Genomic DNA, 16,544 nt, shown 5'->3' on the forward strand with positions numbered 1-16,544 from the left:
AATGGCAGTATCCTCAGAGAATTTTGTTTTTCCTTATTTTGTATATGTGCCTATGCCTCTACCTGTAAGTCCAGATAGATGAAACATTTTGTTTTAAATGCCTCTTAGAACCGAAGTCTAACAGTGCATTAGTGAACATGTGGTGTGATGTTATTCCCTATGTGCTGGCTTCTGGATTCTGGCAGCACTTCTCAATGCCACTTACTAGGCCACTCAGCATATGCAGCCTAGCGATGCTTTATCCTAGCACACCTTATCTCAGTCCAGGCCAGGGCTCACGCTTTACATAACTTCTGCTCCTCCTATACGACCTAAAACAGTGTTCCACACATAGTAAACACTTAAAAAAAAAAAAAATTGGTGAGGCATAAATTTGATTCGACTGCCAAATAATAAAGGAAAATATAGGAATTTGAAATCAGTATGTCCCTGATAAATATGTGTAGGCAGGTACTAAATCATTTTTATTTTAATAAATAATTATTGGGTCAATAAAGAACAAGAAACCTAGGAAAATGTCCCATATTTGCAATTATATACACAGGAGCAATCCCTCATTCACTGATGATGGGAATGTAAATTGGTACAATTATTATGGTGGGCAAGTTAGAATATGTATCCAAAGCCTAAAGGTCATGATGATATGTGAGTTTATCCCAAGGCAATGATCATAGATATGCACAAAGATTTAGCTACAAGAGTTTTATCACTGTGTTATTTATAAAAAGTGAAAATAAAAAACATAAAATATCTCACTAGTGACAAGTATAAAGCATATTTCATCCATTTAGTAAAGCAATATTCAACCATTAAATACGAAGTTTTTAATGATGGAAGAGAAGTTAATGAATATGGAAAGATGTTTCTAAATATTATGTTTTATTTTTTTAAAGGCTATTTATAGGGACTTCTGTTTGTAGAACTATGGTGAATTACATATCCTGAACAATCTTCCCAAATGAGAACATTCAAATCTGAACGATATATCAAATGTATATTTTCCTAACACTATTTCCTGAAGTGAAAACAAAATTTATAGTGCCCAAACAAAATGAAAGCAGGAATCTATAAAGTAAGCACCAAAGCTGGCTTTAGCCCCCAGTTACTGCTAAAACCTGGAGACTGTGAACTTACCCTCTGAGGGCTGCATGGGTTACAATGGACTGGACTCAAAGGCCAGAGGTGAGGGATCCAACAGGAGATTCCTCATAGGTCTGGGACCCCTAAGAACTACACCCTCGGTGTAAGAATAAACAGACTAAACCCCAATGTATATAAGGAAAAAGGAAGTAAATTTGCCTATCTTGACGTTGGGACTAGTTGACAGGACAAGATGTGAAACAGCAAAGGGCTAAGAATAGCCAAGAAACGCTTAGACAGAAAACCAGAGCACAGAACTTACAATCCTAGAATCAAGACCTCTTATAAAGCCAGAGAAATTAAGATAGTGTGATGTTGGCACAGTCTAATGAACACGATAGAGAAGCACATCCATGCATAAATGGATATGGCTCATCAGTGGAAAAGGATGAACTATTTAATAATGAGCGCTAGGACTATTGTTTTCTATATGGAAAATTGTAATTTGATCCCTATCCCATATCAAACACAAAAAATAATTTCAGCTGTGTTAAGACTTAAATGTAAAAGGAAAAAAACTATAATAGTTTTATGAGACAACATAAAATATGTTTCCAACTTTGAAATAGGGAAAGATTTCTTAAATAAATCACAAAAATGCAAACCATAGAAGAAAATATTAAAATTCTAACTACACAAAAATATATGAGCTCTGCTCATCAAGCTATACAGCATTGTGTCATGCAGAGACTCTGGTCCCGCTCCCCACACAAGAACATAGGATATGGTGAGGCCAAAAAGGAACACCCACGGAGCCATAGATAGGGGAGTCATACCACTATAGTTTCGCTGGCGCCTGGGATGGAGACACAGGAAGCAGGAGCCACAGGATCCAAAATCCGCCATCCGCTTCTCTGCCAACCAACAACCCCACTTGCTAGCTGCAATCCGCCATCTGTTTCTCTGCCAGCCAACCAACCAACCCCCTTGTCAGCATAGCCACGGCAGTTATATTAGTGGCTAATGACTAACCAGTAATAATTGATGGCCAGCCAGCCACAGCGGATGGCCATCTGATTACAGCTGGTGTCCATCTACTACCCTAGCCAGCACCTTTCCACATGAGGCTGAGAGCCTGGAAACTGCTCTCCTGACTCTGTCCCCACACACTGATAATTAATGCAACAGCTCAATCCTGAGTGAAAGGCAGTAATTGAAGAATACATACAAAATGATTACGTTTATGTGAAGTTTAAAAACAGGCAAAACTGAACACCTTGTTTTCTTGTAGGGCTTTTGTGGTTTCAGGTCTTAAATATGATTTTAATCCATTCCCAGGTAATTTTTGTGAGTGGTGTAAGATAGAGGTCTATTTACATTCTTTTATGTGTGAATATGCAATTTTCCCAGCATTTTTAACTTTAAAATTTGCTTAGAAGACATAGTGGAAAAATATGTGCTAAAAAAGGTCGGCCTTGCCATGATCAGAGGTTACAAGTGATTTTGATTTTCTTTTTTCTCGTTTAATCTCAATTTTATAAAGCTCTTACTTATTGTTTAGATAAAATGATAAAGTCCGTTAATGATGTTTGCAGAAAAAGTAACCATTGTCCTTACTTCCCCCTCTACATGGCATGTAATGTATCTTACAGGTTGATCCACTGAGAGGGGATAATATGGATTCTTCCAGCCTAAAGAAAACAACAGAATTAAAGATATGTCTGTTTTCTACCTGCCTTATCTTGACTTGCTTACATTAGAACTGTACTATTGGTGAGGCTTGTTAACTCCCCCAGCAGTGCTGTTAATGTCATCTATGTCTACAGGTAACCAGTATGTAAAGACCATTGCAATGAACTGAGAGCAAGTCATTGTGACCCAGGACTCATGGATGTACTCTTAACATAAAATTTACTTTGGTTCTCTCTTTTGAAATCCGCTTAGGAAGAATCCTCGTTTTCTTGATCCTGGATTAAAACATGGGGAGGTCCATTGAATTTTCTACTTAGACTCGGTTAATAGACACTTTAATTCATAAATACACTCTCAATTCATTAGTTCAAAGGTCCACCACAAAATAGTAACACTCCACTCTTCAAGACTGTTGCCTAAATCCAGCCAGGGCTTATGACATGAATGGAAGGCCTCGGAAGGAGGTGTGATCCACAAAGGCTGTCTTTCTGACTGCGCCCCACCCCACATCCTGGAATGGGCTTCCTTGACTCACACTGTTGTCTGATGGTTTAGTGCTCTCTGGGCCTTGTGAGGATTTAAAGTTAACTCTTTCTTGCATTAGTGCCCTTAGTGGAAGGTTGCCAAATTTAAGAGGCGGGGAGGAATCCAGGATACTCAGATAAATTTGAATTCCAGATAAACAACAAATAATTTTTTTAGTATAAGTTATATCTCAAATATTGCTTATCTGAAATTCAAACATTGCATGAGACATACTTATACTAAAAACGTATTCATTGTCTATCTGACATTTAAATCTCATTAGATGCGCTGCATTTTATCTGGCAACTCTACCTTTCGTGGGTCCATCTGCTGGGCTTTCTGCTGAGCTCCTCCCCATATCACTCTCTCAACCCAGATAAGGTCTCTCTTCAAACAGGGTACTCCCCTTTCCCCCTCTGATTCTGCCCCAGACATCAACTGACTGCCTCTTACCTTGCGGTCGCTTCAGCTACCAGGATACCTTCCTGGCAAGATCCTTTTCATATGTGCCCAACCTGATCCTAACTCAGAGGCCCACAACCTGTGCCTGGGATTCTACCATTTGCCTTATCTCTGAAGGAGTTTGCAGTTTCTCTGCAGCCCCAGAAGCTGGGTCTGGGTGTTCACCAATGTCACAGGACATATATCAAGGTGAATTTCTTTTTTCAAGGCTTGAGGTTAGGAGGACACAAGTCTATTTACAGCCTCCCCTCTTGGTGGTGGTGTGGAGGCAGGGAGAGGGACTCACCATGCTGTTTTGTCCAAAGAAATGATTCTCGTAACATTCTCTTTCAGTCACCAGGTGCTATACCTTTCTAAATCTTTGATGTGGAATCCAGTTATCCCACAACCAGTTATTAGCTCTTTTCTTTGACAATTTGGATCTTGGTAGTTTGACTCCCAATTTGCTTTGATATACAAAATCTTTTCTATCTTGGAACCTCAGTCAAAATTGCCACGTTAACACCAGGATGATACAGAAATGTATATCTATCTCTGCTCAAGTAGTCAAATCATGCTGTTCTCTTTCTCAACCTATAGCTGTGACTGTTCGGCTGGATGGAAAGGAACCTTCTGCACAGAGACAATTTCCCCCTGTGACCCTGAACATGACCTTCCACCCCAGTGTAGCAAAGGAGCCACTTGTGTCGCACTGCTTTATGGATACACCTGCTTCTGTCCTCTAGGAACCACTGGAATCTATTGTGGACAAGGTGAGGCAGAATTTCAACTCATGCTGCCCACAGATTTAACTAACTCAGTTTCCTTTGGGGAACGTAAAATAAAATATATGTGATAACTAAAGACTCTACTCTTTTTTCTCCCCAGTATATGTGACATTATATTTCACAAATAAGTTAGTATTCAAAGTTCAGTAGTTTCAAAATACAGCTTTATTTTTCGAGTTGTTTGGATTTATTAACTTTAAACCCCCTGTCTATTTAGTCTGGATGTTTTAGATGTGTTGTGTTAATGCAGCCCAATCAAGCGAGTTTGGGTTCATAACTCAATGCCAGAACAAGGCTCCTTCTTTGAGCTTCTCCCTTCTGTACCTTCCACTTGACTCAAAACTCTCAGGAGTGTCACAAGACTGACACATCATCTCCAGTGCAAAAGAAGAGAAATTGGAGGGTTCAAAGAGCTGCAAGTCCAGTGGGAACAATAAGGAGCTTTCAATTTGCTAGGACTTATCTTCTTTACTCTTCTCTTCCCTGTACTTTGTGATTGACCGTATCCTGACCACCAGGCAAATTTGTGGCATTGCTACTGAGTGATCCCCATCGCTAGTGCTAAGGGTACTTCTAGATCTGAGCGATCTCCCCTTTGGCCCCTAGATTGCATGAGAGCTTCTGGATTTCCTCCACATCACAAACGCACTATAGGTGGTGGGACGTAAGGGCAATCTTGTTGCCTCATAAACAGAGATGGACCAAAGTCCTTTCTCTCTGTCCTACTCACAACCAAATAGCACAAACTCCTCTTCATGGACAACCACTCAGCTAACAGTTGCAGAAGGACTGTGGTTCTCTCCTGCCCATCATCCCAAACTGCAAGCGAGAACTCTACACTGTATTTCATCTCCTATAATTCCCTGATCCCTACCCCAGCACCCAGGCAAGATCACTGGAAGGGCTAGTAGAATGCAGCCACCTTCAACTTTCCAAAATCACACCAGAATCCTCTGCTAAAGCTCTAAAACCCATCAGGCTTATGGGTCTTGGGGTTGGCTGGGGCTCCCAGAACAGTGTGTTAGGAAATCTAGAAAACTTGCAGTTAAGAAATCTGGAGAAATTAAGCTAGAAAAATAGGGAGATGTGGGGATCCACTTGACATCTCCTCACTTTCTGAGATTGGATAATCTACTATTTCTCTATGCCCTCTCACTCCTTATCCAGAATAAAGCTTTAGCCTCTACTTTCTCTGTGTAGGAACAGAAGCTAGGATAGAAGGAGCACAGGAGCCAATCACCAATTGTGTTATATACGCCTTTGCATAATTTGGGGCATTTATTATAATATCATATTTAGATGTGTGGTAAGAACAAATTTAACCTTTCTCATATCACTTTATCAAATATATCAATGCAAACATTTTTAATTCTATATTCTTTGAGATTCTATGTGTGTTTAGCTCTCCTCCAAGAGTCAAATGTGTTGATAAATGGAAGACATTTGAGGGTTAGAATACTAACGATTTAGTGAAAGAAATTTTTAATCATGTCATAAGGTGTGACTATGAAATACATAATGAGATGGAGTATTGTGTCTGGCTTACAAAAATCAATCTCTTTCATAATGACATCTTGATCTAAAGAGATCTTGATCTTTAAGAAATAGCAGTTCTTAGTTCCTGGAATATGCCACACTTTTTTCCTGGAATAGGAATTTTAAACATACTCTCTCCTGTGCCTAAAATGCTCTCATATTCCCCTCCACACCCAGCTAACACTTACTTATCCTTCAGATTTTAACTCAGACTTTACATCTTTAGGGAAGCATTCCCTGATTCTCTTGCATAGAACTGAGGGCATGCCTGTTTTTGTTCATTGTTGTTGAATCTCTGATACCCATCATATAATGCAGAGCAAAGAACATCTGTTATACATTTCCATTTAATAGTTCTAAAATAATGAAAATGGATTGGGATAATTCTCAAGAAATATTTCTTGATTTTAATGCACAGCAGAGTACTCAAAACTTTACCAAGATGACGCACCTTTTTTACTTCCCAAGGGTTAGCTATTAGAAAGTGAAAGAAATTATAGGACAACTTAACATAAGGGCTAGTGATAGTAACACTAGGGCAAGCCATATTTTTGAAGCTTAAAGGCACAGTAGATTATTAACAAGTTCAAAAACACTCTGTTTCTATAGCTTAGCAGTCCCTCATAATAGCCATTCCTTAACTAAACATAGCATAGGTACTAACGATGCAGAGGTAATAGTTTATCAAAAACTATCATACTCCAATTATCTAAGAAAGCTTAATAAAGGGTCAACATAATCATTAAAAAACAAATAACTTTAAAACTACAATTTGTATTTAAATAAGTCATGAAAGGTTAGTTAGGGTTTAAAAAGCCTTAAAAATCACTTAATCCCAATTCTTCCATCCTGAAAGAGGTAAAAATCAACACTATGATGGAGCAGGACTGAGGATTTAAGTCTTTACACTGCCAATCCAGTGAATTTCCCATTACACTCTATTTGTTATATTTCAGAATCAAAATATAAAAACTAGCAGTCACATGAAATAAGTAGAAACTTGTGCAGCCTATGGTGTGTAAAATTGGTTAATAAAATGTCCTTGCCCCAGTATTTAAATTGTGTTAAGTATTTTAAAATGTGTGTATATATCTGAGAAGAGGGTGGATGGGGGAAATTTTTTATCCCAGCATTCTAATTTAAGTAATGAAATCTTACTTCACCTATCCCTTACGCTTAAAATGTCTGACTAATGGGAAAAAGCGATCTTTCAAGTCCCTTAAAACATTCACCTATAGCTAACAGAAAGAAAATTCCATCTCAAGACAAGAGAAAAAGAATTCCTGATTGGCATATTTTCTTTTTATTATGTCCCCACCCCAAACTCCTTTGGAATTCCACTGAGGTATGGTGCTATGAATGGTAAGTAAAATATCAATAGACCACTTGAATCCAATGGCTTTAAGGGTCACAGCCACCAAAAGTGGTTCAAAAAATATCTGAGCCTAGTTCCAGAAATACAGAATCCACAATATGCACATTGTCTAACCAAGGAATGAGCTTACATGTGTGCATTTTAAACATGCAAGCGCCCTAAGCCAACTTTAAAAATTCAACTGACAATGAAGAAGGGTTGTCAGCAAACAACAGCATCTGGGCTGGATATTTCACAAGAACTATTGATCTTAATTTAAAAAGAAATCATAACAAGTTAAACTAGGGTAGAATATTTTGCAATCCACCTTAGTCATTAAAATATTCTATTCATGCAGAATTCTGGATAACAATTATTTTGCGAGATAGACAATATGTCCAGTTTGTTTTCTCATATACTCAATTCTTGCTCATTTGCTCTTTTCTTCTATGCTGCAGCTCTCTTTCCTGTTAGGATTTTGATTTACAGCTACACATACAGTGTTTCCTGAGTCATAAAATCTCTCTTAATTTATTTTTTCCTACATTATTGGTAAATTGCTCTTTTTTCTTGGAACAGTTTTATACTACTAAATTCTAGCTATTGCATATCGTTGACATTTAGCCAAATGAGATTCCATAATATCAGTGTTTTTAACTTTTAGCCTAGCAAATATTAAAAATGTTTCCATTTTTCTTACATTCTTTCCATCTATAGTGCAATTTTTCTTCCACTCATTTCTCCTTCCGTAAGATAAACTTATGCATATGCTGGCATTTTGAATGAAACACACAAATGCCCAAGTCACTTAGTCTCTAGATGTCGATGGCACTTTATGGTTCATTTAGCTCTTGCATTCATTGAAATTAATTCAAGCTAATGGAGCAGTTCAATTCTTCAAGACTTCCTAACACATAGGATGCTCTTCTCCTAAGTCTTTGGTTTCCCTAATAGTAGAGAAATGGGTCCAAAGCAATATAGATGGCAATTTCTGAATCATTATTGTGTGCCTGTTCTCAGATGCTCATTTTCAGGTGCATTCAGCCAGGTGTCAATACAAAAGATAATACACAAGCTTTCTTCATAGGAGAAAAAATGAACTTTAGGTATTATTTATTTCCCCATTTTCAATCCCATCCTGATAATTGATAAGGATGTGGTTACATGTGTACTAGATCCTCTGTCTCTACAATTTTGTAGCACTCACAAAAAGTGAAAAATAAAAAGACACTAGCCATGATTCCTAGGAACACACATTTTCATTCTTTAGTCTTCTTTCTGTGTTTCTCAATACAACCTATTAAGTCAAGTGAAACTAAGCGAGAAAGTGAATTAAATATAACAATGCTAAGGTTCCTATGAACATTAAGCTTTTTGAATGTCTAAAGGAATAGATGTTGCAGATGAATCTTAGTAGAAAGAAATAGACACAACTGCTATTTCTTAAGCTTGGACTTTAGGCAAGTAAACTTTCCTGAATATCAGGCTTCTCATATGTGAAAAGGGGGATATGTAAAAATCTCTACTTTAGGGGAATTTTTGGCCAAAGTCCAGGGACAATCCATTCTTTTTGCCAAGTCCTAAATTAATAATTACTATTTTTTATAAGGTTGTGAGTGAAAGGCTAAAAACTCTAAGAAACAAACATCTGGGAGATGTTTTTCTTCAACAAAGTCCTTTTTATTTTCTATTCAAGATCATATTAATAAACAAAAAGCACTCATATTGGATGTTCAGCCCTCTTCTGTTAAAGTTTCCCCCCTTGAAATGTTTTACATGTTGAACTATAAATACCCTGTTCCCCATCTTCGGAAGGCAGACCAAAAAATAAAATGTCTTACAATCAATTTCTATGATAAGACTTGGTTGCCTCTTCCCTTGAGGAAGGTCTTCCCACCTTCTTTTAATCTGAGATGATTGACAGTGATGAGATCCAACCACAAATTTACATTCTAATTTAGCGAACTGAAAATCAGACTGTCTCTAGTTGCTAATAGAAATATTAAAGAGTGACAAGCAAATCAAAAATTTGATGACCATAGTGGAAGATACAAAGATTGCAAAATATCTCATTATTTCATTTCCTTCTTTTGTTGAAATCTGTATAATTTATCTTAAGAAAAATAGAAAGGCAAACCTCCCTGTACCATGCTCTTTAGTGACCAAGGAATATCACAAGGCATTGGTCATGAAGGACCTATGGTCTGAGATACAGAATTCTCTAAGTCTCCAAGAACAGCTTCATAAAGGTTATAATGAAGAGCCAGCCAGTGAAATAAAGTGTGGAGCCCATTACCTAGCCCAAAACAAGCACTCTATAAATATTAGCCCCTTCCTACAGAGGACAGAAAAAAGGGTTAGTTTACACTCATGTTAAATGTAGGCCATGTCCACACAGATATTTCAATCATTTTCATTTTTAAAATATGGGTTAGTTTTAAACAGATTCTTAAGTTAAAATATTTTTTTCTTTTTTTTAACGGAAATTTATTGGGGTGACAATGGTTAGTAAAATTACATAGGTTTCAAGTTAAAATAACTTTAAGCCTCTTATTTTAAAAAAGATAATTTTTATTATATAAAAGATGTAAAACATTTTCAAACTTATGATCAATGTAGCAGACATAAACTTTTAAAATGACCAAATAAAATGTTCTTTAAAAACACTACTTGTGCTCTGTAGCAGTATAGAAGATTATTAATTTTTTTAGAAGTATTTATTGAGAAACCACTTAGGCAATAAGGGGAGATCCAAAGTACTAGAAGATAGGATCCTTCCTTTCAAAGAGCTAGCAATTTTGTCTGGTGGAAACCAGGCAAAATCTGTGAAAATTAGGTAAAAGTATATAATTTAAATAACAGCTCAGGGAAAAGAGGAAGAAATATTCCAGGGTATTAAATGTTTTAGTTTTTAGATAAATAACACAAAATAAAAAGGACTTTTTTGAAAATAGAAAGGACTTAATTGTTAGACAAATTACTTCTCGATAGTGGGACCTGAATAGTTATTAGAAAGCAATGAAATTAAATTAGGCATCAAAGAATGGGAAAAATTTGGATAGATTCATATGGGATGGTGAGGTAGCTTTCCTGAGAGTAAGAAGCACTTCAGCAAAACCTGAGGAAAATTGGAAGGGTGCTCTAGCAAATGTGAGTAAACTTTTTATCTAAAAAGGAAATGTATGCCAGGTACGGTCTAAATTATTAAAATACCTCTGAGAATAGAATAAGGGGCCAACGTAAGGCACTCTGGAGTAAAACATTATCAGAACTTGCTTACTGAGCTGGAGGATGTGCCTTTCACACAGATGGTGCTCAATTAACACTTGAGAAGTGGATGATGATTATTTAAGGCTTAAAACCTGGATGACACAGATGCATAATCAATGTAGTCTCCCAGACCTTCTGTAAGTCTGCCTTGAGACTCCTGAAACAGCCATAAATCTCCCTACACAAGTTACTTGACTTTATTATTTATGACACTTCCCAATAGCATCAGAGAGAGCTCACAGTAAAATATACATATATTTGAAAAGTACCCAAGATAGTGGTAGAAAGATAAAATATGGCTTTCCCCCAAGGAAAGAAAAGAAAGAGAAGAGAAAGGAGAAGAGCGGAAAGGAACAGGAAAGGACCAGAAGGGAAGGACAAACAAGATAAAACAAGCCTAGTCTAAAACACGGCATGCAACTGAGTATAAAATTAGCTTTGGGTCTCCTGGAAGTTGAAGTAAAACATAAAATACAATAAGTTGCTACTCAGTTATTGCCTAATTGTAAAAAAAAAAAAAAAACATACTAGGGATCACATTAAGGACAGATAACTGTGTCCTGGCACTGAACTCTAATAAAAAAGTATTGAGCAAGCTCCAAAAATTTTTAGTGAAATTAAACAGTATAATATATGCTATGTTTGATGACAATTTTCTAGAAATGAAGAGACATTATGTATATGGCCATTTCTCGTATTGACATACAATAAAGACTAAGGACAAAAGATTAAGTCATAGTTCTGTAAAGATGATTATGTCAAAGGTAGAATAACACAGTTTCTAATGATCTCGCATGTTACTAGGGTAATAGTTGTCTTGAGAAATAATTATTTAACATTTTCATTAGATCATTACTCTAGGATATCAGTTGATGTCAACCAAGTTTTTGAGTCATAGCATAGCAAAACTTAAAAAATTAAGATCACTGTAGAAGTTCACGTATCCTGATTATAGATTGAAAAGATCATTACATGCTTTATTTTTCAGATTTACAGGTGACAAAGTTGATGTTTTATTATACAAATTAAATAGTTTAATTTGGCATTTGTTCAAATCCCTAAATTCTACTCCAAAAAATATGGAGTAGAACATCGCATCCCAGAAGATTTTGAAAGCCGGAATCACCAGATGTCTCTAACTATCATAAAACAATCGTGATTTTATAGAATACTAATTTTTAAGCAACATGCCATCTTGATGAGTCTCCAAAGATCATTTAGAACAAAATAGCCACCCAAATAACTAAATGAGTTAAACAATTAAAGAGAGTTGTTCAGCATTATCCATCTGGGTGCTAAAAAGTAGTCTGCCTAAAAGGATAATTTTTATTTTTTCAGTAATTGATACTTAACCATTCCTTCTGTTAGCAATTAGCCGACAGGTTCAATTGCTGGTTCACACCACTCCCAGTAGACTCTGAAAATAATCTAGCAAAGAGAAAGAACGTTTAGCTTCCATTTTTGCTACAATAAGAAGGTGTGTACTTGGTTAATCTAAAATTTGTCAAACTGCTTAAGTTACAATAGAGAGGTAAAGTCTTAAGACTTCACATAGTTAAGGATGGAAAAGAAGTTATTTTCTATCCATCAGATTCTTGTTGTAATAAAGCCTTAAAAGAAGCATGTGCAAGCCAGGAAGCCACAGTGAAATCCTTTGCATTTATCCATAGTCGTAAAGGCAAATTTATAAATGATGCAGAAAGTCTTAAATTATTCTTGTCTCTTTTTGTTTACTAACCAAATAGAATATAGCGATGGTGCAGTAGAAGAGCTGTGGCTAAAGTCAAAATCTTTTGCATTAAACATAATGAAATGGAGAGCATAAAACGGAGAGCCCTAAATCTGTAATTGGCTGAGAACAGAGCAGATAAGCATCAGTAAGGATTATCAATTTACAATAGGCTTATAGTATGTGAAGAGCTATTTATTTATTTATGAAATAGAGTATGGTTTGAGTCCATCATGAGAAACAATGCTCTGGGAATAAAGTAATCTATTTTAGAAATTTTGAGATCCACCACTCAGAACAGGATCATTTGGTAGCAAATGACCTTTAATGGGGCTTGTTCAATTTAAAGTGATTAAAGAGGTGTGCTGAAATAAGCAGAGTTACTGCCTCCAAAGTAAGGAGGTGATGAAATTTTTTATGCATGAAGGGAATCTTGACGGGCTCTAGGTTTTAAGAAAAATTAGTGCTTTAAAAGTAAAGATGTAGGTCAGCAAGATGGCTGACAGGAAGCTACAGCCTCTCCTTCTCCCACGGAGGCACCAAGTTAATAGCATATGGACCATTTCTTTGTGAGAACTCTAGAGACAGGTTGAGAAGCTACATTACCCAGGCCATAATTGTGGAGGGACTGAGAGAGCTGGAGAATTATCATTTTGCATCTAAGTAAAGACTGGTTTCAGCTAGAATCATCATCATCATAATACATACATATATATGTATGTATATATACATATATATTAGCTATATATCTAATATATGCCTAATACATATGATTATAATATGTAATATGTTATATATACATATTGTATATGTACATATTATATATAATATTACATGTATAATTCTATGAGCACTCTCAAATTGAAAGAATTCCAAACCCAACAAATAGATTGCTTATTTCAAGAAACATTTGATGTATGAATCTTCTATGTATCACTGTACAATTAGGGAAATCATTGGTGTCACTATAAAGAACTCTCCCTCTGATAAATTAAGAGATTGGAACTACTACTCTGAGAAAGATACTCCTAGATCTATAGTTTGTAAACATAACTTTACCTGAGCATTACAATTGTGATTAAAACCAAAAAGTCTACATGTATTACATGAACCTTAAGACTATTCTTTTTTTCTGCTGATCATTATAAACTCCTTATATTAATCATGGTAGGCCAGGTTATGATACAGTAAGAAACAATCCTAAAATCTCAGTGGCTTAACAAACCAAAATGTATTTCTTGCTCATGCTATGTGTCAGTAAGGAGGCTTCTCTCAGATTCCTTACTCCGAGACTCAGGTGGATAGAGGCTCTTTTTTGACTGATGCTTCTATAATCACTGAGTCTAAGAAAACATAATGTAGCAAATCATACCCTTGTTCTGGCCCAGAAGTGATACATGCCACTTCTGCTCACATTTCCCTGGCCAGAGTAAATCACAGGGCACTTCTAACCTCAAAAGGGCCAGGAAAGTGCAATCCTATCATGTGCTGAAAAGGAGAGGAAAATTGAAATGTTAGATGAGCAGCCTTAATGATTTCCATGCTCCTCTATCTCAATAACAAAGGTCAGGAGAGATCAGACAAGAATATCTTACAATAGAAATAATTAAGAGGTCTTTTAACTAACCCTTTAAGTACCTTTTTTCTTTTTTGTAACCTGGTTAAAAATAAAAAATAAAACCAAGACTACATGCCCTGAAATGTTTAATGATCTCTTCATGGAGACTGCATGTATCTTTTGAAGTTCCTGAGTTTCAACTCTGGGGTCCTTAACATCAGGCTTGGTGGATCATGACCATGACGTAGAGTCACTCAGAGATGACCTGACGCTCATCCACACAGAAGCACCTAAAGAGACACTGGAAACAAAGAAAATCGCAACAAGGAGATAGAGCCCCTTAGGACCATACACTAAATTACAGTCAACTAGTGGATTATGTATGTTATGTCCTATGTTAGATTTCCATTCAAGTGCAGTCCCAAATTTTGAGATTTCGGCAGCATAATTTTTTTTTTTTAAATCAAAGTGACTATATTCTGCAAACTTGAAGTTGACTAAAGAGACATTTTGATGTAGCTTCCTCTTGGATTTCTATAAAAATTATAGAATCAGGATATCACTATCACAACTCTAAATACAGACAAAAATGTCTTCTCAACAGAGAAATCTCAACAACTTTACTCATAGCCATCGTTCCAGGGGACTAACTGTCAAACTTATAGGACAGTCAGTCAGAACAGCTGCCACATGTCGCTGGCTCTCGACTCTGAAGTTGCAATTACTCCGTGTTACTCTTAGTACACCTTTACTTCCAAACAGGAAACAAATCTTTCCACAAAACCTCCTGCTGTGCCCTACTGAGCATGTTTTTAGCAACAAAGTCAGAGAAGATACTTCCCTTCTGGTCCGCAGGAAATTATGTCAGCTCATGGGCACAGGTGTGGAACTCGGCCTTGACGTGCAGGGAGGGCTGTGGTGGGCCAGAGGACCCAGACAGCATGACTTAGTTTCGGGTGGCTGAGCGGCAAGGGAAGAAACAGTTCTGGGGAGTGATAGTATTTAACATTCTATAGCAAACTGCAGTTTACACAGCCTTCTATAATCTCGCTAAATCCTAAGAACACTGGAATAGAATCTATTATTGCCTCTATTTCATGTGTGGGGAAATGGAGGGTCAGACATATTAAGTGACTTGTGCTGAAACACTTTCAGTAGGTAGCAGAGCAAGGGCAGGTTCCCAAAGGACAGTAATACAAAGCAGAACAAAACAAGTGACATAAGGGAGGAACATGCTAAGTGCTAAGGCATCCTCACTAAAGACTAGGACTTGAGCTGTACCTTGAAGGAAAGTAGGATTTTGACAGGGTGTGGGGACAGAGCCAGGAGTGCAGTTTCCAGGCTCTCAGCCTCACGTAGAAAGGTGCTGCTGGCTCAGGTAGTAAATGGCCATCAACTATGATTGGATGGCCATCAGCTGTGGCTAGTTGGCCATCAGCTGTAACCAGTGAGCCATTGGCCACTAATATAACTGCCATGGCGAGGCTAGCAGAAAATGGGGGCCTAGCAAGAAGATGGTGGCTGGCAAGCATGGATTGCAGTTAGGACAACGGGTTGCGGACAGTGTGGCTCCTGCTTCTTGTGTCTCCAACCCAGCCACTAGCGAGACTATAGTGGCATGACTCCCGTATCTATGGCTCCGTGGGTGTTCCTTTTTGGTCTCATCATGTCCTGCGTTCTTATGTGAGGAGCGGGACCTGAGACCCCCGTGACACCCTGCATGACACAGGGTGAGGAAAAAAAAAATCTTTATGAAAAAGAACAAACTCAACGAAGGTACAGCGGGTGGGGAGGAATGTTTATCAGTCAGTTGTCCAGTTTGGCAAGCGTGTGTACATGTAGATAAAGAATTAAGAATCTAAAACTAGAAAAGTCAATTAGGATCAGAGTTTGGAAATAATTGAATGCCCAGCTAGGGACTGGATTGTGGGTTTAATTTTGGTAGGAATTAGTACGGCTTATTGTAATATTTCCATACATATACCTGGAAGAAGATTATTAAATCATACTGTGACAAGTTTGTAAATCTGGGCAATTTTTACTTGTTGGTTGGTTTCTTCTTTTGGCCCCATCAGATACTCATCAAATCAAGTATTTCTAATAGTGAGGTGCTTTTCTAATCTTCTCGGTGCTGTTGAAAGAAATGCTGATATCTTTACTAATTCATAATTCCCAGTGTGACCTTTTGTATACATGTGGAAGAGTTTGTGTAAGATGAGAATTATTCTTTAACTAATTGGTAGAACTTGCTGATATAATCATCTCGGCCTTGCGTGTTATTGTGTGGGAATTTTGATAACTGATTCAATTGCTTTCATTCTTATAGGTATATTCATGGGTTTTTTTTTATTTCTTCTTAATGAAGTTTTGATAAGCTATATTTCTTTAGGAATTTAACAATTCCTCTTAAATCTTCAAATGTATTGCTATAAGGTTGTTCATTAGTATCTCTGATTATCTTTTTAATATCTGCAGCATCTGTAGTTAAGTCCCTGTTTAACTTATAATTTATTTGTTCCTTGAAGAGTTGAACACTGAAGCTTGCGTTTAGCAGGTTTGGCACATACCCTT

This window comes from Rhinolophus sinicus, chromosome 2 (genome assembly GCF_057876585.1).
Source record: "Rhinolophus sinicus isolate RSI-liver-muscle chromosome 2, RSI-T2T, whole genome shotgun sequence".
NCBI lineage: Eukaryota > Metazoa > Chordata > Mammalia > Chiroptera > Rhinolophidae > Rhinolophus > Rhinolophus sinicus.